The sequence below is a fragment of the Cololabis saira genome, chromosome 1 (genome assembly GCF_033807715.1).
Source record: "Cololabis saira isolate AMF1-May2022 chromosome 1, fColSai1.1, whole genome shotgun sequence".
NCBI lineage: Eukaryota > Metazoa > Chordata > Actinopteri > Beloniformes > Belonidae > Cololabis > Cololabis saira.
This window is the reverse complement of record NC_084587.1, coordinates 31936000-31962114: the sequence shown is the minus strand read 5'-3', so window position 1 is coordinate 31962114 and position 26115 is coordinate 31936000.

Here is a 26115-nt window from a genome sequence, read left to right as displayed (position 1 = left end):
ATCCTAGAACCCGGTGGTGGACACCGGAAGTACAGGATGCCGTCAGACTGAAGAAGGAGTCCTACTGGGCTATGTTGGCCTGTGGGACTCCTGACACAGTAGATGGGTACCGGGCAGGCCAAGCGAGCCGCGGCTCGGGCGGTCCTGGAGGCAAAAACTCGGGCCTGGGAGGAGTTCGGTCAGGCCATGGAGGAAGACTTTCGTTCGGCCTCGAGGAAATTCTGCAGGACCGTTCGGCGCCTCAGAAGGGTGAAGCAGTACTCTGCCGGCACCATTTATGGTGTGGGTGGGGAGCTGTTGACCTCGACTGGGGACATCGTTGGACGGTGTAAGGAATACTTCGAGGATCTCTGGATGTCGTAGGGCTGTCTTGGTTGACACGCCTCTGCGACATCGCATGGAGGAATGGGACAGTACCGCTGGAGTGGCAAACCGGGGTGGTGGTCCCTCTGTTTAAAAAGGGGGACCGGAGAGTGTGTTCCAACTATAGGGGGATCACACTTCTCAGCCTCACCGGGAAAGTCTACTCCAGGGTACTGGAGAGGAGAATACGGCCGATAGTTGGACCTCGGATTCAGGAGGAACAATGCGGTTTTCGTCCCGGTCGCGGAACACTGGACCAGCTCTACACCCTCCGCAGGGTGCTCGAGGGTTCATGGGAATTTGCCCAACCAGTCTACATGTGCTTTGTGGATCTGGAGAAGGCATTTGACCGTGTCCCTCGTGCCATTCTGTGGGGGGTGCTCGGTGAGTATGGAGTCCGGTTCCCTCTATTAAGGGCTGTCCGGTCTCTGTATGATCGGAGCAGGAGTCTGGTTCGCATTGCCAGCAGTAAGTCAGACTTGTTCCCGGTGCATGTTGGACTCCGGCAGGGCTGCCCTTTGTCACCGGTCCTGTTCATAATTTTTATGTACAGGTTTTCTAGGCGCAGCCAGGGGCCGGAGGGGATCCGGTTTGGGAACCACAGGATTTCGTCTCTGCTTTTTGCGGATGACGTTGTCCCGTTGGCTTCATCGGACCGGGACCTTCAGCATGTGCTGGGGTGGTTTGCGGCCGAGTGCGACGCGGCAGGGATGAGAATCAGCACCTCCAAGACCGAGGCCATGGTTCTCCACCGGGAAAGGGTGGAGACGTTCCCAGGCCAGCCGAGAGACATATGGCGCTTTTCCACTAGTACCTACTCAGTGTGACTCGACTCGCCACGCCCCCGTTTTGCACTTTTGCACTACGGGTGGAGGCGTGCCGAGTAGATACTTTTTCTGTATCTATTCTGCCGATGTTCTAAGCGTGCTGAGTCGGCCCTGTATCTGACGTCATCACACTACACGCCACTGATTGGTCGGGGGGCGGGGCCGTCAGACGTTTGAATCAGGAAGCGGGAATTAGCGCAAGAGCGGCTCGCAACTTCCTAATTTTATTCAACAGGCAATGGCAGCCCAAACGTCTATTTGGTGATCCAACTCTGAGGTGCAGATGTTCATAAACCTGGTGGCTGAGGAGAGAATTAAAAAGGGATCTAGACGGGCGATAAGGAACGACAAGATCCACCAGGAGCTCTGTCACTTCATAGCTGCTCGCAGCTCCCAGCTGACTTTTCAGCAGCGCCGAGACAAACAAACAAAAAAAAAAGCGTTGCTGCTTGAAGCTTCTTTCACTCTCATTTTTTAACTTGATATCGAACAAAAGTCACAGACCCAGCAGCACATATATTATCTCCTCCAGGTTCTACATCTTTAGTGTTGTTGTCTTCTCTGTTTAGATCACACAATCAAATACGTCACAGCAGCTTCGCTCCAACCCGACCACTTCTCATCTGGGTGTCTAGAAACAAACGAGGACAAGGCGAGTGGAGGCGAGATGAGTCGAGTCGCACTGAGTAGGTACTAGTATAAAAGTGCCAATAGTCTCTCCAGCGTGTCCTGGGTCTTCCCCGGGGTCTCCTCCCGGTGGGACATGCCCGGAACACCTCCTAGGGAGGCCTCCAGGAGGCATCCCATACAGATGCCCAAGCCACCTCAGCTGACTCCTCTCAATGTGATCCCTTCATCATATCACCATATTCAACAGTGTAACAAACATGTTTATGAGAAAGTTATATTATTTTTGCAAATTAATTCCTTGCATATGCAGATTTAAGCAGCCCAAGAGCAAAAAAAAGCAGCAGCAGCAGTGCGTCAGACAGATTATGTGCTGTGCAGGAGACCAAGCCACCATGCACAATAGAAACTGATACATCAACTTATGACTTCTCCACATGTGCCAGATTTTCAGTCTGAGCGCTGCAAGGTATGTGCAGCTGATGAGTCATTCTGCTGATTTCTGTTTGCTTGACATCTGTGGCTTAACCAGCTCATGACTGACTACTGTTGCCGCTTCTTTTTATAAGGTTATGCCCTTTTGGGGTTCCTGTGATGTTATAAGTTAGCCAGCATCAAGTGGACATCCGTATCAGTGTGTTCACTTAAAATGACCAATAATGACCTTGTCAAAGCAGTCATTGCTCTCTACCCCCAAATCTGTGAAACCTTGACAGCTGAATGACCCAAGTCAAAGAAGCCAGGAGGAACCTGTACATGTGGAAGGACCTGTTAGAATCATGGAGAAGCCCGGGGTACACAAAAGACAATCTCTTTGAGGTACATAAATGTTTCTTTTGCTCGTGAACTGCTTAATTCTGTAACTGTGAGTGATTAATTTGTCTGTGAGAATGATATAACTTGCTTATCATTATGTTTTATTGTGTTCTTGACATTTGACGTAGAGGTGCTGATCATGGGCGTGGTAGTGGGGGGAAAAGTGGACCTGACTACCCAGGGCCCGAGTAGAGAGAGGGGCCCATGAAAATCCAGATTTTTTTTTCTTTTTTTTTTGTGATGTTTTTATTTCGAATGAATTGGGCCCTCCAATTAATTAGTGTCATAATTTATTTCAAATATATTGATAACATCAAATGAGAGAATGAACTTAATGTCACAGTTCTCCCAACATATTAGACATTCTGGGGCCCCCCTCTTGGATTAAGATTGGTTTAGTCCGCCCAACAGCGACCGGCAACAGGTCAGACAGTGCGCCCAGATCAGAGACCTGTGTGCTGGACATCATGCTGCCCAAAAAACATAAATCGGGCTATCAGAAAAAGAAAGAGAGGAAACAAAAAGAAAGACGGCAGAACGAGGGGAGGCAGCTGCTGACTGCTTTCTTTCCCAAAGGTGAACCAAGTTAGCTTGTCATGCAAAGTCCAATTAAAGTTAACATAGTCCACTCCAGACAGCTGCTGCTTATACAGGCCCGGTTCTACGAGGGTGCATCAGCATTGCACCCTCAGTTTATGTGTTTGCATGCTCAGTTGAAAAGACGAAAAGAAAACTGACAAATGCACACGCGTTAAGCTTCATTTATGGGTCCGCGTTAAATCGACGGCGTAGCCTACGGCGTAGGGTACGCGGTGACGCGCGACGTACGTTCGCGTTTCCGCGTATCCTACGCCGTAAGATCTGCGTTGGTGCAACGCAGAACCATAAATCAGCCGGTGTACGTCACTCATCTGCAAGACGCTGCTCTGCTCCGTTAACACAAAGTAACGATGGATATTCGGAAGTGATTCAAACACAACGACGTCAGCAAGTTTACAGGACTGTCTCAGAAAATTAGAATATTGTGATAAAGTCCTTTATTTTTCTGTAATGCAATTTAAAAAAATAAATAAATAAAAAAATGTCATACATTCTGGATTCATTACAAATCAACTGAAATATTGCAAGCCTTTTATTATTTTAATATTGCTGATTATGGTTTACAGTTTAAGATTAAGATTCCCAGAATATTCTAATTTTTTGAGATAGGATATTTGAGTTTTCTTAAGCTGTAAACCATGATCTGCAATATTAAAATAATAAAAGGCTTGCAATATTTCATTTGATTTGTAATGAATCCAGAATGTATGATATTTTTGCATTACAGAAAATAAAATGAAACTCCATGCTGATATTTAATGAATGATCCATCTAGCAATATTGCTGCTGCATATATCAACATGTAAATAACATACCAATATCACTGTAGGCTCAAGTGCACACTAGTAATATAATAATTGAGCAATAACGCAATTTATTATTTTTGTCTAAGCCTTAGCATTGCGGTGCAGTGCTGTGCTTAAAAGCTATTGTCAATGTTCAATAAATTCATGATGTTACCAAAGCCAATGAATAATCATGTTAAATGTTAAATAACTGTGATCTCACTATCAATCAAAAATGATTGTGATTCTGATTTTTGCCACAGATAGATAGAGAGAGAAAGAGATAGGTCTGGGTGGTGAGAACATAGAAAAACAATTAGCTATTCTTCTCAATCTGGCTGAAAAATGGTTTAAAACATTTTTGCCTCTGCAACTTATTGCAGCCAGGTGTAGCCCAGATGTAGCCTAATGTTTTAGGTATTTGAGCACAAGTAGGCCAAATGCATCAATTCAGAACCACTCATCAATATAATCTGATCTGATTGTAGTTGATTGTAGTAGATTGTATAAATACACCCCCCCCCCCCCCTTTTTTTTTTTTCTAACATGCGCCTCGCGGGCATGGATAGGGGCCCACTGACATTGAGAGTGTACAGGGCCCAGAATTTGGTGCTACACCCCTGGTGCTGATACACAGCTCCAACCACCATGAAAAACCAGACACTCTACATACAAGGTGGAAGTTTTTTTTAGTTCATATGAGAAAGACTGCTTCTCACTGGATTTGTTACCTATTTTCCTTTTTATAAAGAAAAAAAATCTAAATATTCAAGTCTTCTTCCGAAACAACATCTGGTTAATTTTATAAAATTAGTTGTTCATGTTCAAACACAGCTGCAGTACAGGCTGCTGTCATCAGCAATACATCAGCGCTCAGTCTTGTCCAGAGACATTTCAACATATTGAGAGGTTATTCTTTCACTTAACCCACATCCACCCACTGTGACCAAACAGCTGTATAAACAAAGATGGTTGTGCATGAAGCATTAATTGTGAGTCCTTAAAATTATACATCAAAGCAAAAGTTGACTAAATTAATATTTTTTTCTTTTAAAAAGCGCATGGAAAAAGGACACTGGTTGTTTAATACATTTCAATAAAGTTATAATTTTTCAGAAAGTATAATTGGGAAAATAGTCTAGAAATAACTGATTTTCTGTACTCCTTCATGTTAATACTATTCCAGTCTTTAAATTACTTTGAGATATTTCGTATGTCTTCAGAGGAACCCAGTTTTATTTATGTTTAAGACGCTGTGGGGTGGCAATGTGGTCTGCCAATCAGCACTGTCACTTCTTTCCTTTTTTATTATGGTTTCCTCCCATGATATAATACACAAACATGCATGTTAGGTGCATTGGTACCTCCAAACTGTTGGCAGGTGCGAATGTGAGCATGAATGGTTGATAGCTTGTTGTTTCCCTGTGATTGATTGGTGACCTGCCCAGTGCTTCACCAGCCTGGTGACTGCTAAGATAGGCTTTAACTCCTCCATAGCTACAGCAAATTGATAGATTAATGGAAACCTCAGGCACACAAGTCTATCTTGGACAACGGGGAAAATAAAAAGGATGATCCACTGAGGTGAAACACAATAAAATTGACATTTCTTATTTTCTTGGCCTTTCTTTCTGTCCACAGCGGTCCATCATGTTTTTCTTTTTTTTACCACTGCCTAAAGACACAGTGCTCTGGTTTTGTACAAGTCAGACCCCCTGTTCTTGAAGCAGTTGCTGTGAGCGACACGGTGCGAAGAGAAAACATTGCTTGACAGTTGCTTTGCAGCGCTGTATTTTGATAAAAGTCAGGTGGGAGCTGTGCTGCAGTTCTTCTGGTCCTTTAATGATCCAAAGCTGTTTTACAAATCTAAAATTTTGTATGTTTATTGATTTGTGATTTAATGTATGGGTTATGGATTCAAGAGATGTTTTGGCTAAAAGCAGTTTTCATGCATGAGGTGCATCAATGTGCACAGGATAAGTTCCTGATATTGGCCAGAGTTAATGATTTACTTACTGCTAAAATACTTTAATCTTTGCTGTAATGAAAGCCTGTGTTATGTCTGTCATGATTGACTACATTGGACCTTTGCATTACCATCTGGAGTATCACAAAAGCTTAAGTCACCCAAGGATTTCCAGTGCTCATGCTGAGATTAATCTTTTATTATATCATGGGAATGGAGAAAAAGGAAAAAACAGTCCATTGTGAAGTTGTGAATAATGCAAATGTTAGTCAAGTAGTGTGCATGCAGGGTGTGACGCGATAAAAAAATTAAGAGAAAAGAAACAACGTTTGAACCAGTTAAAGTCAAAGGTTTTCTCTTATTGTATAAGCCCATTTTGAGGAAGAAATAAATGGAATAAGGTGGAATCAAGATTAACCTTCCAAAGGAGCAATAAAAAAAATGTCAGCAGAAAAAAAATATAAAGCACAGAACGTGGGACAGAAGAGCCACAAGGTAGAAGGACATAGCAACCAAAAATGTCAGTTGCCATTGTGTAAAAAGAAAAAGGAGAGGGAGACAGACAGATGGAAAGGGTTTGGAGCTGAAACAAAGAGGAGAGGGGCTGCTAAACAGAATAGCAATTAAAGTGAAAAGAGTGTTGAGAAAGAAGAACATTCTTGGAGGGGGGAACAGAAAGAGCAACTTAAAAGATTGAAAAGAAGTGAAAGGGTCAGTAAAGAGGAAAATAGTGGGAAATAATAAAAGGTCAGTGAACGACTGAAAGATTAAAATGTCAGAAGGGAGGTAGTAGTAAAAGGAGGAAAACATGAAATCAATAAATCCCAAATCCTGCTTACTCACTTTTTTAGGATTAGACACAGACGGATGACCAGACTGGGAAAATGAAAATGAAAGACTGATGAGTGTCTTGAAGGAACAGGTACACAGAAAAACTATGGACGTGTTGTCATAGATCGTTAGAGCAGCAAGCAAAAAATTAACTCATCTGTATGTGCACACACACATGCAAATAGTTAATTAATGCATTTGAAGAATATATCTGACTAATGAAACACCCAAATGGGAGGTTTAGTTTATTTAATCAATTTATTCATTATCCTGAAATGAAGATTCAACTCTCATCAATTGTAAAATCAGAATTAATTCATAAAGATTAGAATGCAAAGATATTCAGACTGTGTCACTTTGTCCTTACCAGCTGCTTTCGTGCCCTTTGTGTTTACCGTAGTTGTTTTACCCGTGTGTTTATATTAAAGCAGAGTCTACTTTCATTAACATTAAAATATAAAATTCATTCGGAGGTATATTTGCTTACTTTCATAAAACATATGTAATCTCCACTAGGGGAGTTTTTACCTGCCATTGTTTATGTTATAACTGCTCGGGGGTCATGTTCTGGGTATGGGTCTCTGGAAAGCGTCTAGAGACAACTTATGTTGTATTAGACGCTATATAAATAAAATTGAATTGAAAATTGAACTGCCACGGGGTCTTAAAGATTTGCAAAAATTCCTTTGTGCTGTTTCAAGTAGGGTGTTTCTCTTCAATTCTGTTAGATAACTTGTGTGACAGACAACAGGACAAAAATTGTATATTTTGTTTTGTAAAATAATACTTGGACTGATGGCTTTGGATATAAGACTGAAGTGTGACATTTGTTAACATGGAAAGGTTTCTATTTGTACATCTTGCAAAAGCTTAAAGGGGACCTATTATGGCATTTAATGTATATTTTAAACAGGCCTTGGCCCGGTTTCCTAGATCAGTTAAGTAGCTCTTAACAGCGAAAGACTTTTTTCAAACCTTCTTAAGGAGCCTGTGAAAGAAAATCGCGTTTCCCAAAGTTGCTCTTAGCTTAAGAATCTCTTAGGAAATGAAAGATGCTGCTGACCCAGTCTTTACAACCATCTTAGTGAACAAAGACTCACAGATCCAGGCGCGTCAGGCAAATCAATATCACACCAAGCCATGAGATATTAAAACAATGCACACCGCACAAATTTTGATCTATTTTATACTTTAGATTTATATTGTTTAGCAACTTTACTTTAAATAAAAACATTATTTTAAATGCTCCCATTTCATGCCCCTCTAGCCTTCATTTCAGCAGGTACTGTATGGATTTGCATTGTGCATCGTGTTCTGCATTCTAACATATATATATATATATATATATATATATATATATATATATATATATATACATATATATGTATATATATATATATAACCTATTAACTCCCTTGACACAATATGAAATATACATACAATACATATACATATATACATACAACCGATGCCTCTGCTGGGGAATCAACGGGTAAGAAAAAGTATTTTTCTCTGGTAACCAGCCTGCTGTTACAATGTGTTGCCAAGGCAATCCAAGCGCCGTCTCTCCCGTTTTTACATCCAGCTTCCGGCTTAGCTCGGAAAACAAACGCCAAAATAAGAGTCTGCAGGAAACTGAAAACCCGCCAAAATAAAAGCACAGAAATTACAAATAGATGCCTGAAGGGCAGAACAAAAGGTTTTTCCACACAAAAAGTGATGACAGATGAATTAACTGATTATCCACATTTAAATGTTTTTTTGTTTAAGATTTTTTTTGGGCTCTAGTGGCCCTTTATTCAAAGTATACCGACAGGAAGGGGGTAGAGAGAGAGAATAGGCATGACATGCAGCAAAGGTGCGCAACATAACTGATACTCTCTCTCTCTGTCTGTCTGTCTGTCTGTCTGTCTGTCTGTCTGTCTGTCTGTCACAAATGTGCATATATACTGTTGTCTTCCATAAGCCCATTATATTAATACAAGTTTATTCCAACAAGATATACCCTTACATTGTTTTAACCATGGGTAATACTCATATTATTGCATAAACCATACTGTGCATACATGTATATTCCTCTTGAAAGGAGAATATATAATATAATATTGAGTTGGAGTGAAATGGTTACTCAATTGCTGCTGGAAACCACATCATGTTTTTGTTTTTCTGCAACACTCTGATATAGGACTTTCCTTATTTTTACAATTTTTAGAAAGTAAAAGAGGGCAGTTCTAAAAGCGTGTTTGATGTTTAATTTCAAGGACAAATCCTTGTCAAAAACAATTCCAAGATCCTCACAGCACTACATAACAGAGTAATGTTATACAGCGCTACTGGGCAGTCTGTTTCTGAAGTGGTCAGGTCCAAAGACAACAATCTCAGTCTTTTTTTGGTGTTAGTAGCACGATTACTGTAGCAGTCATCCCAGTTCTGTCGCTAATACATGTTTGTAGTCCTTTTTAGGTAACATGTGTCATCTAGCTTTGAGGATATAGCTGAGTATGATCTGCATATCAATAAAAGTTTATGCCAAGCTGTCCAATAATATTACCTAATTGAAGCATGTATAGCTTGAAAAGTAATAGCAAGAACAGAAGAAGAACAGAACAGAAATCTGTGAAACACCATTAATATAACACCATTAATATAAATAAATATATATATATATATATATATATATATATATATATATATATATATATATATATATATATATATATAATACAGGACTGCAATATATTCATAAGTACTGACAAGTGACAAGCTAGTGCTCCTTGATTAGAACCACCTTGTTTTAAGTAGAGGTCTAATACAGCAACGTTAAAATCCTTATTAGTATTAACTGATGAAAACCCCTCCTTAAACTGTGTTGGAATGAAGTGAGACACATCAATGGTATATATGAAGCTATTGTTACTTCTACTATCAATGACTCAGTCATTTGAGTTCAGTTTTCTCATTGAGGCCTTTATGGCTTTTTCCAGCATAAACATAGGCATATACAGTAAACAAAACAAACATTTATTCAAATCTATTTTCGGGAATAAATAACAACAATCAGGAACATGTATAGTACTGTACGATGCAAATCTTTTGTCTTTAGATACCAGCACACTATTGACTAAATAGAGGGATAAACTAACTACAGATTTACTAGAAATGTGTTAATTATATTTCTTTCAACTTTGTTACCTGGACCATTTTGTAACAAAACAACTGAGCAGAAACCACACACAACCACAATAATGTTGATGATTGCTGCTTTTTTCCCCTTTTTATTTTCCTTCTCCATCTATCTTCTCTATCTCCCACACTCACTATCTCAAGGGCAGCTCACAAACACAGGTAGACAAATGTACAGTGAGCTGCGACAGGGTTTGGGTGCCATGTCATCCGAGGAATTTAAAGACAGACATGACACACTGCAAAGCTTTTCACACAACTGTCACTTTATCCGAGGTGATAGAGTCAAGTGAGAACCTGTGAAGTAGTCGACGAGGGAAAAACCTGAAACAAAGCTATCACTTAAATGGTGAAAGTGACATGTAACAACAACTTGGCTGAACTTGCATCCATTTTCACATATTGTTGTCGTATGGTGAAAACATTATTTTACCAGTATATCACTTGTCATCTGGGATCAAATGACAAAACTCAGGAAATGTTGCTCTCCATGGTTTTATACATGGAGAGTAACATGTTCATGCTTTGGAGTGTACCTATTTACTAAGATCCCTTTTAATATATCTATTTTCTTCTTCACTTTAGCTACAATTGATTTTTACACGCTTTTCTCCTTGAAATCCCTGTCATACCTGAAACCTTTTAGAAACCACGACATGATTAAATGCTGATCATTAACCATATTATGTCATAAAATGAATGAGCTGCTCTCTGCTTAAACTGCTTCTGGTTTACAAGTCTAGCAGTTTAACATTTGTTTGTATGTGTTCAACTTAGGTTATGATGATATTTTCAAATTCATCATTCTTTGAATCATCCACTGAAAATAAACACAATGGGTGGCCTGTCAGTTAAAGCAGAACATATATATTGGTCCACATGAAGGTAAGGTTAAAGCATCATAGGATGTTGCGAGAATCATGGGAATTCTAACTGATTAACTCCCTTGACAAGTGGCATTGGTTATGGAGGTCGCCTGGTGTTTGTTTGGAATAACAAAAAAACCTGATAACAACACACTCTTTATTGTACATGCGTTTCTAAACATACATTCTTAGTAGCAAATATCTATCTATAACATTCTGTTGAACTCCATTCATCACCATTGTGAGTATTTTATCATACATTTTCAATGTAGCACCTGGAATATTGTCATCCTCTTATCTCAGCCCAATCCTAATTTAAGATTTTGTTGATTTTTCTTGAGGTCGAGTTTTATCTTTGCAGGCCTCATGCTTTGATGATAATTAGTTGTACAGAGCTACATTTTCATTAATACCAGCAGTCAGATTAATTTAATTTCCCTTTCTAGTTGGGGCTTTGAAAAGTAAGCCAAATGTATTTAATATTAAAAAGGTCCATCTTTGAAGTAACAGTGTGTGTGTGCAATCCACTTCAGCACTTAACATTTATACAAGTCAGTTGCTCACCAGTCAGTTGTCACAAGTAATTATTACCTTAGATAGGGGCGGGGCTTCAGGGGGGGCTGCTGGGGGGTGCTACTCCACCGGCCCGGGGCCCAATGGGGCCCAACCCTGAGACAGCAGGCCCCGCCCATGAGATATTTTTATTTTTTTATATTTTTGTGGCACCACTTGGTTCATATTAGGTATAAAGCATTGTATAATATGTTTTGCTGAGAATTTCACACTCACAGTTAACATTAAAACAAAAATTGCAGGTGAATCTCCAAATGTATTTTGGATAAAATTGCCATTTATCAACGTCATACGTCATACGTCATACGTCATCATCGATCACTTGGCCCACTGCAAATGGCCCGGTCATATGCCCCGCCCCCCGGCTCTGATATGTTCCACTACTGACCTTACACAAGCAGATTTATTTACAGTCCTTGATTCAAACTTGAATTTCTTTTTGTAGAGGCACATATAGCCATTTCCCAAACTTAGAGTTTGTTAAAGAAGTTCAGTTTCTAATGTCACTAACAAGTTGTTTGCAGCCAATTAAAACTGTGTCATTAACTTCCACAGTTAATGACTTGCAGCATTGTTTGGCTGTCTCCTCCTTTCAGGGTTGGAGAGAAATATGAGGCCATGTTAATGATTTGTTAATTAATCAAGCTGGTTGTAGTTCTTGAGGTTGCTGCTTAAGTCAGAAAGGAGACCATTAATGTGGTTTTCTATATACTTTGTATCTCTATAACTCAAAACATGGTTCCTGTTCCTATAATGTAAACAAAAACAAGCTGCAAGGACATGTTGGATGTGACGCCTGAACTGAACTGTAATGAATAATATGGTTTCTACACAAATAGTAGAAAAGCTTGAAATCAAAAATGACTTGGTCCATGCTTTGATCAGATTTTAACCGGGCTCTTACAGATGACTTGGAAGCTGACGGAGACCCTGCAATTTAAATACACACTTTCTTTTCTTTTCTTTTTTTACTATGAACCAAGGTTCAGATGACAATGTTTTCTCTTCTTTAACTAATTGTTACTGAAAGAGTGATTGTACCAGAGTTTGCCATGCAATAACACTCCCAAAGGGATTTTATAGAACATGGGTCTGAAGCCCTTCATGCTTTTCCTCTGATTTTTAATGAGCTGCACCCTGTCAGTCTGGTATGAAACCCATACTCTAAAGTGGCTTTGAAGGACTAGTAAAGCAAATGTGTGGCATACTTAATGCCAACGTTCTGTATTATATTCACCCACTTCCATGCTTTTCTTAGCGTTTTTTAATGACTGAAACATTCATTAGGTGAGTTATTTGTAGCACATTCAGGCAAGATCTCAACTCTAGTCCAAACTCACTTATTTCAGCTCAGTTTAGTCTTGTTAAATTTTGGCCAACACTTTTATCTCAAATTTAATTATCTACCCATCCCAATAATGATAAGAAGGGTATAGCACTAGGAAGTGAAGCTATACATAAAAAAGTAGGAGTTTGTTTTCTCAAGTGTAGAGTACGGTAGAGTAATACTTGGCTAATCTGTCAAGAATGATTGGAGAGTAGTTGTTATTTCTGACGTGCTATGTCTTGGGGGAAAAAATTACATTGACATTTTAATGACTCCATAGAGGATATTTCAAAACACATTACCCTTGGTCCTCTGAGAGATTCTGATTTTAAAGGGGAGATTTTGAATGACTAAGACTAAGTGCAGCCTTCGACACACATCACTTGACAAGTTTATTTGAAGCATCTGTGGTTCACTGCGGGTGAAAGATTGGAAATATCTAAACCAAAACACAAAGAAAAGCAATATCCTGAATAAGATCTCATTCACCTTTTTGGTCACCCTTTTGGCAAGTTTTATTTGTACCAGCATGAAACCTTTCTGGTGTCTAACAGTGAAGTTCCGAGACCTTCGGTGTAATGTATCACAGTGCTTCTCAATGTGCTCTCCTTAGATAACTCACCTTTGTAGGTGGACCTTGAGTATGTAAATCAATGTCACATGGGGGTCAGCAGTTTCATTGCATCATAGTACATATCTAATGAAGGGGTGTGGAAGATGTTAATTAACAGAATTAACCCTTTGTCAAGCCCCGCCCCTGTTGCTAGGGCTTATTGTTGGTAGTACTACTACTTATACCAGCAATAATGATGGTTAATAATAATATTATTGGCCTAGTTGTTGTTACTGTAGATGTTTTTGTTGTCACTATTGTTATTAATATGGGAAGAGTGTATTTATAGCTGTGTGTAGGTTTTAACAACATGTATTTCTCCCAAGTGTAAATAGTGTAGCACATATACAGAGAAGACCAACACACCATATCTGAAAAAATAAAATAAACTTATTCAAAATAAAGCATATTCAAAATACTTCAAATAATCAATATCAATAATCAAATAATCCATTAAAATGAAGACAAATGAAAAAAAAAACTCAATACTAAATGCATTTATTCATGGTTTATGTAGATGTATATGAGTGCATGCTTGCATGTTTATATTTGGATGTATATTCATACATGTATGCTTGTATAACAGACATTCAAAAATACTTACAGACCTTATAGACCTACAGTACATGCATGTTTCTCTCTCACACACACACACTCATACTCCCTTTGTTTTTCTTCATTTTCTTTTTGTGTCTGTTTGTCTTATGTTAGCATGTCTGTCCTTTACTGCAGTGTTTCCCAACCCTGCTCCTTGGGGCACACTGTCCTGTATGTCTTAGATGCTACCCTGCTTTCAGCACACCCTGATACAAGTAGCTGTGTCAAAAACAGAGCTGTCCAGACCTTGATGACAAGCTAGTGACGACTGTTAATTTGAATCAGGTGTGTTGATCCAAGGAGACATCTAAAACATGCAGGACAGTGTGCCCTGAGGACCAGGGTTGGGAAACACTGCTTTACTGCAACACAACTCCCTACTAAGACACATCACACAAACATTACAGCAATCACCACACTACACACACTGCACCCATCACTGTCTGTCTTGTCTTTCAATAAGTCCTGTCCTGTCATGTTTCCCATCGGCGAAAGTCCTCTCTGTCAGAATCAGGATTTATTTTTTTTATCCCGTTTTTTTTCCCCCCATTTTATCACCGAGTGCTCCTACCTAAGTGACAGTCCTGGGAATTGCTCCCTCTACCAACCCCGGGAGGGCCCTGCACTGAGCTCAGGTCTCCTTTTTAACCTGAGGAGTGAGCAGGCCGCTTCTTTTCAGTTGTCTTGTGTATTTATTCGTTATTCCACAAGCTGGTTTAATATACTACTAGAAAATATTTTATAACTTTTCTAACTCTGCTCTGCATACTGCCCCCAATCAGTTACCGCCGGTGCGACGAGCTCTCCTCGGGTACTAGGCGAGCGAGGTTGCAGTTGGTTGTGAATGCAAACGGAAGCGAACGGACGCAAATGCAGGCTCAAACAGCAAGTATATTCGCCCCTTAAGTCAGGATGCACACAAGTTTCTGAGTTATTCCTGATTGTTATTCCTGAGAACTCTTAGAAAGTACAGTGTGGAGATCCAACGCCTCGTCATGCCAGTGTCAACACACATTCAGAGGGCAACCCACTGCAATTTTGCCCTCAGCCCGGAGGTGCAGCTCCTGGCCGCTCTGCTTTTTTACGCAGTGGGGAACTTCCTAGAGGTGTTGGAGGACGGTACCGGCATTGTTGAAGTGTACCTATGATGAAAATTACAGGCCTCTCTTATCTCTGTCAGGGTTTGACACTTCCCCCCAGTGTTTGTAACTTTCAGTTCTGTCTTGCCCCGCCTGTGTCCCATCTGCCCTGATTGTGTCTGCACCTGTGTCTCGTCATGTCTCGTTATCCCTTCAGTATATCTTGTCTTGTCATTCCTTGGTTCCCTGTCGGTCCGTACTGTGTCTTCCTCCATGTCTCCTCGTACCTTTTTCTTGATCCTGGTTTTTTGTTCATCCTGCTTTGCAGCGCCTTGTTTTGCCTTTTTGGAATAAATCCCTTTTGTTTTTGAGAACTCCTGCCTCCAGCCTCCCTCTGTCTCCTGCACTTGGGTCCTAAACAACCTAACCATGACAGAACGGACCGACCATATGGACCCAGCGGGAGACTACCTCACTTTTATGGAGTTTTTGCGCCAGGAGGAGTATTGGAACCCCTTTTGGGGAACACGCCTGGCTCTGGGTGGGCCCAGGAGCCTGCAGGCCCAGGGGAAGCGACGGCGTCAGCGCCAGCCCCAGCCCCAGCCCCAGCCCCAGCCTGTTCCGGTGGGGGCCCTGGACGCACCTCTTCCTGTTCCCGAGGTGGTCCTGGACGCATCCCAGCCTGTTTCCCCCTTCTGGGGAACACGCCTGGCTCGAGGCGGGCCCAGGGGTTCTCAGCCCCAGGGGAAGCGACGGCGTCAGCGCCAGCCCCAGCCTGTTCCTGCTCCAGCGGTGGTCCTCGACGCATCGCCCCCTGTTCCTGCTCCAGCGGTGGTCCTGGACGCATCGCCCCCTGTTCCTGCTCCAGCGGTGGTCCTGGACGCATCGCTCCCTGTTCCCGCTCCAGCGGTGGTCCTGGACGCATCGCTCCCTGTTCCTGCTCCGGCGGTGGTCCTGGACGCATCGCCCCCTGTTCTGGCCCCAGCGGTGGTTCTGGACGCCTCAGCTCCTGCTGGAGTTCCTCCTCCGGTGATGGTTTCGGACCCCCCCCAGCCAGCTCCGAGGACCCGTGTCCCCCCCAGCCCGCCCTGGATGTGGACTGTGGGGACATCTGGGATCTGTCCCTTGAGGGGGGGCCAGCGCCCCGGACCCGGGTACCCCCGCAGCCGGCACCTCGGACCCGGGCACCCCCGCAGCCGGCGCCTCGGACCCGGGTTCCCACTCGGGCAGCTCCGGGGATCCTCTGCCCCCCGACGCCGGCTCCCCGCATCCTGTCTGCTCCTGTTCCGGTTCCCCGCATGCTGTCTGCTCCTGTTCCGGTTCCCCGCATGCTGTCTGCTCCTGTTCCGGCTCCCCGCATGCTGTCTGCTCCTGTTCCGGCTCCCCGCATGCTGTCTGCTCCTGTTCCGGCTCCCCGCATGCTGTCTGCTCCTGTTCCGGCTCCCCGCCTCCTGTCAGCCCCTGTTCCGGCTCCCCGCCTCCTGTCAGCCCCGACTCCGGATCCTGAGGCGGTCCCGCAGCCCTCTGTTCCTGAGGCGGTCCCGCAGCCCTCTGTTCCTGAGGCGGTCCCGCAGCCCTCCGTTCCTGAGGCGGTCCCGCAGCCCTCTGTTCCTGAGGCGGTTCCGCAGCCCTCTGTTTCTGAGGCGGTTCCGCAGTCCTCTGTTCCTGAGGCGGTCCCGCAGCCCTCTGTTCCTGAGGCGGTCCCGCAGCCCTCTGTTCCTGAGGCGGTCCCGCAGCCCTCTGTTCCTGAGGCGGTCCCGCAGCCCTCTGTTCCTGAGGCGGTCCCGCAGCCCTCTGTTCCTGAGGCGGTCCCGCAGCCCTCTGTTCCTGAGGCGGTCCCGCAGCCCTCTGTTCCTGAGGCGGTCCCGCAGCCCTCTGTTCCTGAGGCGGTCCCGCAGCCCTCTGTTCCTGAGGCGGTTCCGCAGCCCTCTGTTCCTGAGGCGGTCCCAGAGCCCCGTCAGGTTCCCGAGCCCCGTCAGGTTCCCGAGCCCCGTCAGGTTCCCGAGCCCCGTCAGGTTCCCGAGCCCTGTCCAGTCTCAGAGCCTCGCCAGGAATCCCCGTCACGCCCCCCGCCAAGACCCAGGCCTAGGCCTCGGGGACGCCCCCCCGAGCTCTCTCGCTGGTCTGCTCGGTCCCGAGGGCGGCCCCCGGAGCTTTGGCCGTGTGTGTGCAAGTTCACTCCAAGGTCTCAGACTTAGTTTAAAACACCCAAAAGCAGTATCTCAGACTTCACAACCCTTTGCATCTTAAATGCTAAAGTTCATTACAGTATATTAGAAACAAGTTTGAAAAGCATGTTCTGATTTACCAATAAAAAGCAGGTTTTTTAAATAAAATCTTTACATCTCGCACCACCTATCAAAGACAGTAGTCAAGAGTTGATGAATTGGGCTTGTTTTGCAGCCACAGGCCCTGCTGCAGTCAGAAGCGAATATGAATCACACTCTATACAAAACTATTCAGGAGTTAAATGTCAGGTCATCTGTCCCAACAGCTCCAGCTTTGCAAAAACTGGGTCATGCAACAAAATAATTATCTCAAGCACACCAGCACATCTACAGCAATATAGCTGAGAAGCTAGAAAAAAAAAATTATAATGGTACACTCAAAGGCATCTTCGCCAGATGCACAAGCCACCTCATCTGGCTTCTCTTGGTGCGGAAGTTATAGTACCCACTGCAGTTTGCGTATTGTTGTGGGGTCGGAGTTGAACATGCCATCATATACCTGTTTCAGTAAACCCATAGTCATCTGGACAAAGCAGGAAGTACTGTGAGGATCATGCCTGCATAACTACGTCAGAAACTCTAGACTATACAGGTGGATGCCTCCACAGTCGCCTGGATTACTGTCTATCTGACAAATGGGCCACAGTTTGTGCGACTAAATGGTTTTGGGTCTGACAAGGTGGTCAGCAGCACAGGACCATCACAGGGGACGGTGCTCTCACCATTCTTCTTTATGCTGTATGCTAGTGTTGTCATGCGCAAAAGTGTCGTAGTGTAGTGAATCAGAAGAGCCGATGCTCATAAAATGAGAGCTGGTTCCCAACTTTTTTTCTTTTTCCCATTGTTCACCTCTCACTGTCAGTGACTCAGCTCTGTTCTGAAGATGAAACGTGGCTTGGTCTTTCAGCATGACAATGATCCCAAACACACCGCCCCGGCAACGAAGGAGTGGCTTTGTAAGAAACATTTCAAGGTCCTGGAGTGGCCTAGCCAGTCTCCAGATCTCAACCCCATAGAAGCAACCCCTGTAGCAGCTTAACTTTAACATGAAATAAAATATTTCCAGTATATTGGAGTAACATCATTCAAGTATAAAACATCAACGTGGATATAAAATTGCAAGGCACTTGTTTATCACCTATTAAATGTGCTCTATATTGAGCTCAATGGCTTCAAAATTAAGTGGATCTTTTTTGAGAAAAATCAGCATCTCTACCTTGTCAGGGGAGAGCTGATTCCTTTTCTCATCAAGGATGTTTGACACTGCACTAAAGAGTCTCTAATTGTCCACTGAGGTGCAAGGGGCACAAAGAAAGCTGGTGGCAACAGCAGCCAGTGAGGGGAACTGTGTAGCATGTGTTTTCAAGTAGTCTTGCTTTTTCTGGGGATATTTTGCTCTGAGAGGTAGGTCTGTACCTGGACATCTGCTGATGTGATACTCACGGATTGGCCCTGACACTCTTCTAAGATCTCGTCTAAGACGCTGCCCAGGCTGCTTTTTGCTTCTTGACGAGGTGCCTTGCTCAGAGGCTCTGCTGCCTCTGCCTACTGGCGGCCCTGTTCTTCTCTATCTTCATCACCTCCTGGATGAGGGATTCCTAAGCCTCAAGTTGTCTGACTTTTTGAGGTATCTAGAGAAAGATGTGGGATCAATAAAGTTCTTATTTTTGCCATCTGAGAAAATAAAATATATTATATTTGGTGACTCACTGTTTCCCAAGTATATTAGTCCGTGTGTGTGGCAGGGTGGAGGAGCTGCAGCCACTCAGGCTGATTAGGGCACAGGTGGGCCCAATCAGCCTCTCCACCCTGCCAGCCTTCATAAGGCATAGCTGCACAGCAGCAAGCGGTCCTGTGAAGCTGCTGTGAAGGTGCTTGTGCACGCGTGTGGGTGTTTTTGGATTAATAAAGGGTCTGCACAAAACTCTGTGTCCTCTCCATCCTGTCGGTCGGGCCCCGGTAGCACTAGCCCTGCTACACTGGCGCCCAACGTGGGCCCCATAGGATGGGGAAGGGGGGCACGGAGTGGGCCCTGGAGGCGCTCGCCCAGGCCATGGCGGACCTGACCGCCGTGTTCTGCGACCAGGGCGAGCGGCAGCTCGCCGCGATGGAGGCGCTCGCCCAGGCCATGGCGGACCTGACCGCCGTGTTCTGCGACCAGGGCGAGCGGCAGCTCGCCGCGATGGAGGCGCTCGCCCAGGCCATGGCGGACCTGACCGCCGTGTTCTGCGACCAGGGCGAGCGGCAGCTCGCCGCGATGGAGGCGCTCGTGGCCGCGGGGCGACCCACCCCTGCACCACGCCGGAGGGTCGCTGCAGCAGCGCAGGAGGGGCTGGAGGCGCCGCAGCTGAGAGGCCGGGAGGCAGAAGCTGCGGGCCGCCAAGCGACGGCTCCCGAGGAGGTGGGACCTGCGGAGCTGCCCACCCCTGCTCCACGCCTGAGGTTCACCGCGGCAGCGCTGGCAGCGCTGCAGCCGACCGTCCGTGAGGCAGTGGCTGCAGGTCGCCAGGCGACGGCTCCTGGGACGGAGTCGGAGGTGGAGTCAGAGGCGGAGTTGGCTGTGGAGGCGGAGTCGGAGGCGGCTGTGGAGTCAGAGGCGGAGTCAGAGGCGGACCAGCAGGACTGCGCCGTGGAGGAGGCGGTCCCGGAGGCGGACCGGCAGCGGGCGCGGGGCCGCGGCACGGAGGAGGGGGTGGTCCTGGATGCACCGTTTGGCCCGAGGCCACAATGGGCCCGGCCCCGAGAGCGGCTTCCACGCAGGTCAGGCCGACGCCGGGGACGACCCCCCGACCAGGAAAGCCCGGGGGGTTCCGGGCTTCCTCTCCCGCTCCGAGGGGGCGGGGGAGTAGGCTCGGCCGGACGGACCCCGACTCGAGGTTGGCGTTGGGGGTGTGTGGCAGGATGGAGTAGCTGCAGCCACACACACCTGTGTCCCATCAGCCTCGCCCACCCTGCCAGCCTTGATAAGGAGGACTGGGAGACTGCAGCTGGGTTCAGACTGGAGCTGCTGGTCGGAGGAGCTGCTGGTGGCTGATGCTGTGGGAGAAGGTGCTTCTGCAGGGTGTGTGGCTATGATCTGGGTGATTATTAATTAAAAGGGTCTGCACAAAACTCTGTGTCCTCTCCATCCTGTCGGTCGGGCCCCCGTAGCACTAGCCCTGCTACACTGGCGCCCAACGTGGGGCCCGATAGGATGGGGAAGGGGGGCACGGAGTGGGCCCTGGAGGCACTGGCACCCAACGTGGGGCCCGATGGGAGGAGAGGCATGGAGCGGGCCCTGGACGCGCTCGCCCAGGCCATTGCGGACCTGGCCGCCCTGCGCCGGGACCAGGGCGGGCATCAGCTCGCTGTGTTGGCGGCGCTGATGCCCGTGGACCGACCCACCCCTGCGCCACGCCGGAGGTTCGCCGCAGCAGCGCGGGAGGAGCTGGCGGCGCCGCAGCTGAGAGGCCGTGAGGCAGAAGCTGCGGGCCGCCAGGCGACGGCTCCCGAGGCGGCGTGGCCAACGGAGCGACCCACCCCTGCACCCCGTCTGAGGTTCACCGCGGCAGCGCTGGCGGTGCCGCAGCTTAGAGGCCGGGAGGCAGAAGCTGCGGGCCGCCAGGTGACGGCTCCTGGGACGGAGTCGGCAACGGAGACGGAGGGGGAGACGGAGGGGGAGACGGAGGCGGAGTTGGCTGGGGGGTCCTGCAGAGACGGGGCCGGACCAGCGGCCAGAGCAGTGTGTCAAGGAGGAGGAGGCGGTCCTGGACGCACCAGCTCCAGAACGGGGCTGCGCCGTGAAGGAAGCGGTCCCGGAGGCGCACCGGCAGCTGGCGCGGGGCCGCGTCACGGAGGAGGAGGTGGTCCTGGACGCACCGTGTGGCCTGAGGCCACCATGGGCCCGGCCCCGAGAGCGGCTTCCACGGCGGGCGGGCCGACGCCGGGGACGACCCCCCCCGACCAGGAAGGCCCGGCGGTTCCGGGCTTCTTCTCCCGCTCCGAGAGGGCGGGGGGGGGAGTAGGCTCGGCCGGACAGACCCCGGCGCGAGTTTGTCGTTGGGGGTGTGTGGCATGGTGGAGGAGCTGCAGCCACTCAGGCTGATTAGGGCACAGGTGGGCCCAATCAGCCTCTCCACCCTGCCAGCCTTCATAAGGCATAGCTGCACAGCAGCAAGCGGTCCTGTGAAGCTGCTGTGAAGGTGCTTGTGCACGCGTGTGGGTGTTTTTGGATTAATAAAGGGTCTGCATTAAACTCCGTGTCTCTCCATCCTGTCGGTCGGGCCCCCGTGGCACTCACCGTGCTACAGTGTGTGAATGAATAAATGAGACGTAAAAGGTACATTTCTTACCTAATTTCTTACTCACATAAAAACAATCCTAACCCTAATAATTTATCAGGCTCATGTGTGTGACAGCAGAATTTGGGGTACAACTTTTTCATTTACATACAAATGTTTATCATTACGAACTGCTGCATGTGTCATGGGTTGGTTTGGTAAGGACCCAAGTGCAGGAGAACAGGAGCCAGGAGTTGCAAAAAAAAGGTTTAATTTCAAAAACAGGATCAGGACAAAAACTACGAGGAGACATGGAGGTAGGAAACAGTACGGGCCGACAGGGGACAAAGGAATGACAAGACAAGATATACTGAGGGGATAATGAGACATGACGAGACACAGGTGCAGACACAATCAGGGCAGATGGGACACAGGCGGGGCAAGACAGAAACTGAAGGCAGGGGGGAATGTCAACCTTGACAGCATGTAAACGTACTGACTGAGAGCTACGCGCTGACTAGTGGGGGGAAGGCTGTATTGCTACTGTAGCCTGGCGTGAGCCTGTGAGTCCGAGCTCAGGGCAAAGGAAAAGTTACGGACGCACGAATCGTTTTACACACGGATCGTTTTTACGGATTTGCCGCAGCAGAAGTGTGTCAAAATTCACGTACAAAGAGAACCAATCGAGAGCTCCCGGCTGATTTTTTGCGCACACATAAATATGAATACAGACACACACATCTTTTTACACACACACAAATGTGAATACGGACACACAAATCTTTTTACGTGCACACATATGTGAATACGGACACGGAAATCTTTTTTACGCACACACAAATCTGAATACAGACTAGGGGTGTAACGATACACTAATCTCACGATACGATACACGATATTGAGGTCACGATAACGATACGATACGATATTATAGCAGTATTTTTTTAACAACCTTGCAAGAGAAACAAATGACTAGAAAAAATTGTCTTTTATTCGAAAGACACAAAATACAAAACAATGCTGTGCATTTGCCCTATTGGTACAGTTTATAATGCTTTATAACTGTTTAAGTTTTAAAGAGAAAGCCAGGCCAACCATTTTCCACAAACTGAACTAAAAGTAAATGGCAGGTTTGCATTATACATCTTCAGTTTCATACAAATAAAAATATTTAGCCACAAACTGAATAATTTCTCTCATGTATGATTTGACTTTTTTCTTTTCCAGAAATTTAACAACTAAAATTAAATAAATAAATAAAATACATATAATTTTACGTGATAAAACAGATTGATTCATGCTCACCTTATAAGTGTAAGAGGAGATTTATTTTTGTTAAGAAGGTTATTTTGGTAATTCAGGGTTCATTATTTTATAAATATATTCTTTATATTCTGTAAATCAGGGACTATAATGACACTAGTCAGTTTATCTGTAGTGTTTAGTCTGTTTTAGATTGGGCGGAGTGATACAGCACTAGATGCTGTGTTGATGTTCTAAAATCCTACACTGTTGAGGGACACTGGAACTCAGCAGAAGTTGTCCCCGTTTATATCCTACTCACGACCCGAAAAAGGTTTAATTTAATAAGGTAAGGCTTCACTCTACACCAGACTTAAAAGTTCAGAGCTCAAAGCCCCCCAAGAGTCCCGTGATCGGGACCGGAAAAGGGGACTAGTTTCTTCTGAGCGGAGTAAGATTTTGGTCCGCGCGGTGGCGGCCGCGGTCGGATGCGCGTTACTAGTCAACACAATAGATTAATATTAATAATCCAATATCGCGATACACTTTGTCACCTGCACAACACGTTTTGTGACGTTTTTGTATCACAAAATTTTGTGGCATGATATATTGTTACACCCCTAATACAGACACACAAATCTTTTTACGCACACACAAATCTGAATACAAACACACAAATCTTTTCACGCACACACAGATTGAGATACGCACACACAAATAATATTGGAACAATAATACCCCCATAGAAAGCATGGAGGAAGTGACGTCCTAACCGAGGGCCCGCCTTGATGAGAGAACTGACAGTTTGCATTTTCAAATTGAATATTGTCCCTAAAAGTGCGTTGTAATATGTAAATGTAAATGCAATAGCCTGGGGGCGCTGTTTCTCTTATTGTATTTGAATATTGTCCTCTGTAAATCAGGTTAAATTTCAAAATGAAATGTGAAATGCCGTTTTCATTTTAATTTGCAAGTTGTTAGAAAATTGCATTTTAATTTAAATTTTGTCCAGAAAAGAGCTTGGTGACATTTAAATGTAAATGCATTAGCCTGGGGGCACTGTTTCTCTTATTGCATTTGAATATTGTCCTCTGTAAATCAGGTTAAATCTTTCAAAATGAAATGTGAAACAGCTTTTCCATTTTAATTTTAATGTTGTCATAGAATGCCCATACAAGTATGTGAAAATGAAAATTCAAATTGAATTATTGCATTTTAATTTCATTTTTGTCCCAAATAACTCATGCATATGTGGAAAATGATAATGCTATTGTGGAATTACATTTGCATTTGAATAAAGTCCCCTATGTGCTTCCATAATGAAAAGTTATATAGATGGAAATTGATTGTCTGTTTAGGGGTCTTTTGTGGATCATCATATAAAAGCAAGTTGAATCGCTTTCCTATATGTCTTTTATTTCTATCAGACAGCTCAGGTAAGACTGTTATAAAGCTGTCAGACTAGAAAGAGAGAGTACAATCTACAGCCTATTCCAAGAGCTCAAAGATGGGGGATGGTTTTCAATATGCATGGTAGTATAATGAATATTATCACAGCAATAAAGAGACAGACGCTGTCAGATACTTGGTATAACAAAGTCACATCAATCAATATAGATAAATGTTTTGCTTTTGTTTTTTTTTTTAAACTGTCATATTCCCTTCTGATTTTAACAATGATATGTATCGGGTTTATGGTATGTTACTTTTAAAAATGGAGGCAATAATTGTGACAAAGTGGGTGATCTAGTTTACTCACCACTTGTCACTTAATGCCTCACATTACATTTTAGCTGTACAGGGGCCTCATCTATAAAGCTTGCTTGCGCAGAAAAAGCGCCTGAAAGTTGCGGAAGCCGCCATCTACGCAAAGCCTTGGATCTAAAAAGAAAAAACTAACCGAAAAATCTGCTTATCTTTACGGCAACTCGGACCCTCCCGTAAGAATTTACATAAGACACGTGGAACTGGCGACGCAGGCTGTGAGGTGGTGAAATGAAGCCAGATTCATGTCATACTCTTAATAATGTCATCACATATCACAACATATATCAGACTTAAAATAATAAAATAATAAAATAAAATAGCGCTGATCGTGTCCCTCTGTGTGTGAAGCTCAGTCAGTCAGGACTCTGGTGCTGCTGGAGCTGCAGCCGCAGTGACACGCCGGGAACCTCATTCACCCACCGCTTTAGGACAGAACAAATGAGGGGCTTCGTTTAGGGAGCCCCACGGAGCCCCTAAAGGGACTCAGATTTTTTTTCATATATATGAGTTTTACGCGCGCGTGAAACCTTTACGTGCGGGTGTATGGTGCCTAAATTAGGGTCCTGCGTTAAAACGACGCAGAGCCTACGGCGTAGGGTACGCGGCGACGCGCACCTACGCCGTAGGGTCTGTGTTGGTGACGCAGAACCATAAACCCGCCCTGAGCAGCTCTGAGGGGAGACTGGAGGGATGGAGGGGGAGCGGGGGGTGAAGCGGGGCTGCGGGGCCGTTTTCGTATCGCTTTCATACAGTGTCTTGATAATTTGCAATTTAAGGCTGAGCCTACAGTTAGTTTTTAAACTGTAAAAAGTAAGGGGGAAAAAAACACGATTTTGAAAAGACGGGGGGACGTGTGTCCCCCTGTTGCGCCGGGGAACTCACGGCGTTTAGCGCAGCAACGGCGTGCTGCCACTCACTCGCTTTATTTTATTTTATACTATTTATATACTTATTCTAACTTTTACTGTGACCACCAAATAATGTGGTTTTCCTGTCCTCCACATCATCTACAACATCTAGGTATCCGTGAAAGTCAGTGTCACGGTGGACACCCTCTCATTCATTCTGACGCCAAACAGGCTGCAGGAAGCCACTGCGCATGCTCAGTAGGCTCATCCATATGCATTTATGGGCGTGCATTTTCGGCTTTTGAGTGTACGTGCACTTTTAGTATGACTCCTACGCAATCCATTTTAAATGAGGCCCCTGGTTTTTAATTTGTTATTGTTTGGAATTTCGTCACTAACTATCCCTAGTTTGTTTGTGGTAGCATTAAACACAATATCAAAGCATAAGGTAAATAAAAGCAAACGCACAATGTTAGTTTAAAATGTTTATTTAGTTTAGTAGTTGTTGGATATTGTATTGATTATACTTACTGTAGAATATTGACTGTGGACACGATAGTATGGAGTCTTCACAGATGTCGTAGTTCTGGTTCTGCGCATGCGTACTGGGGATGTGGTTTTTGTACTTTTTTTCCCTCATGTTTTTTCCACTGAGCCCTGTTGCATATACTTGCCGCTAGGATTGGAATTAAACAGGTTGCCAGCTCTACGACATGAC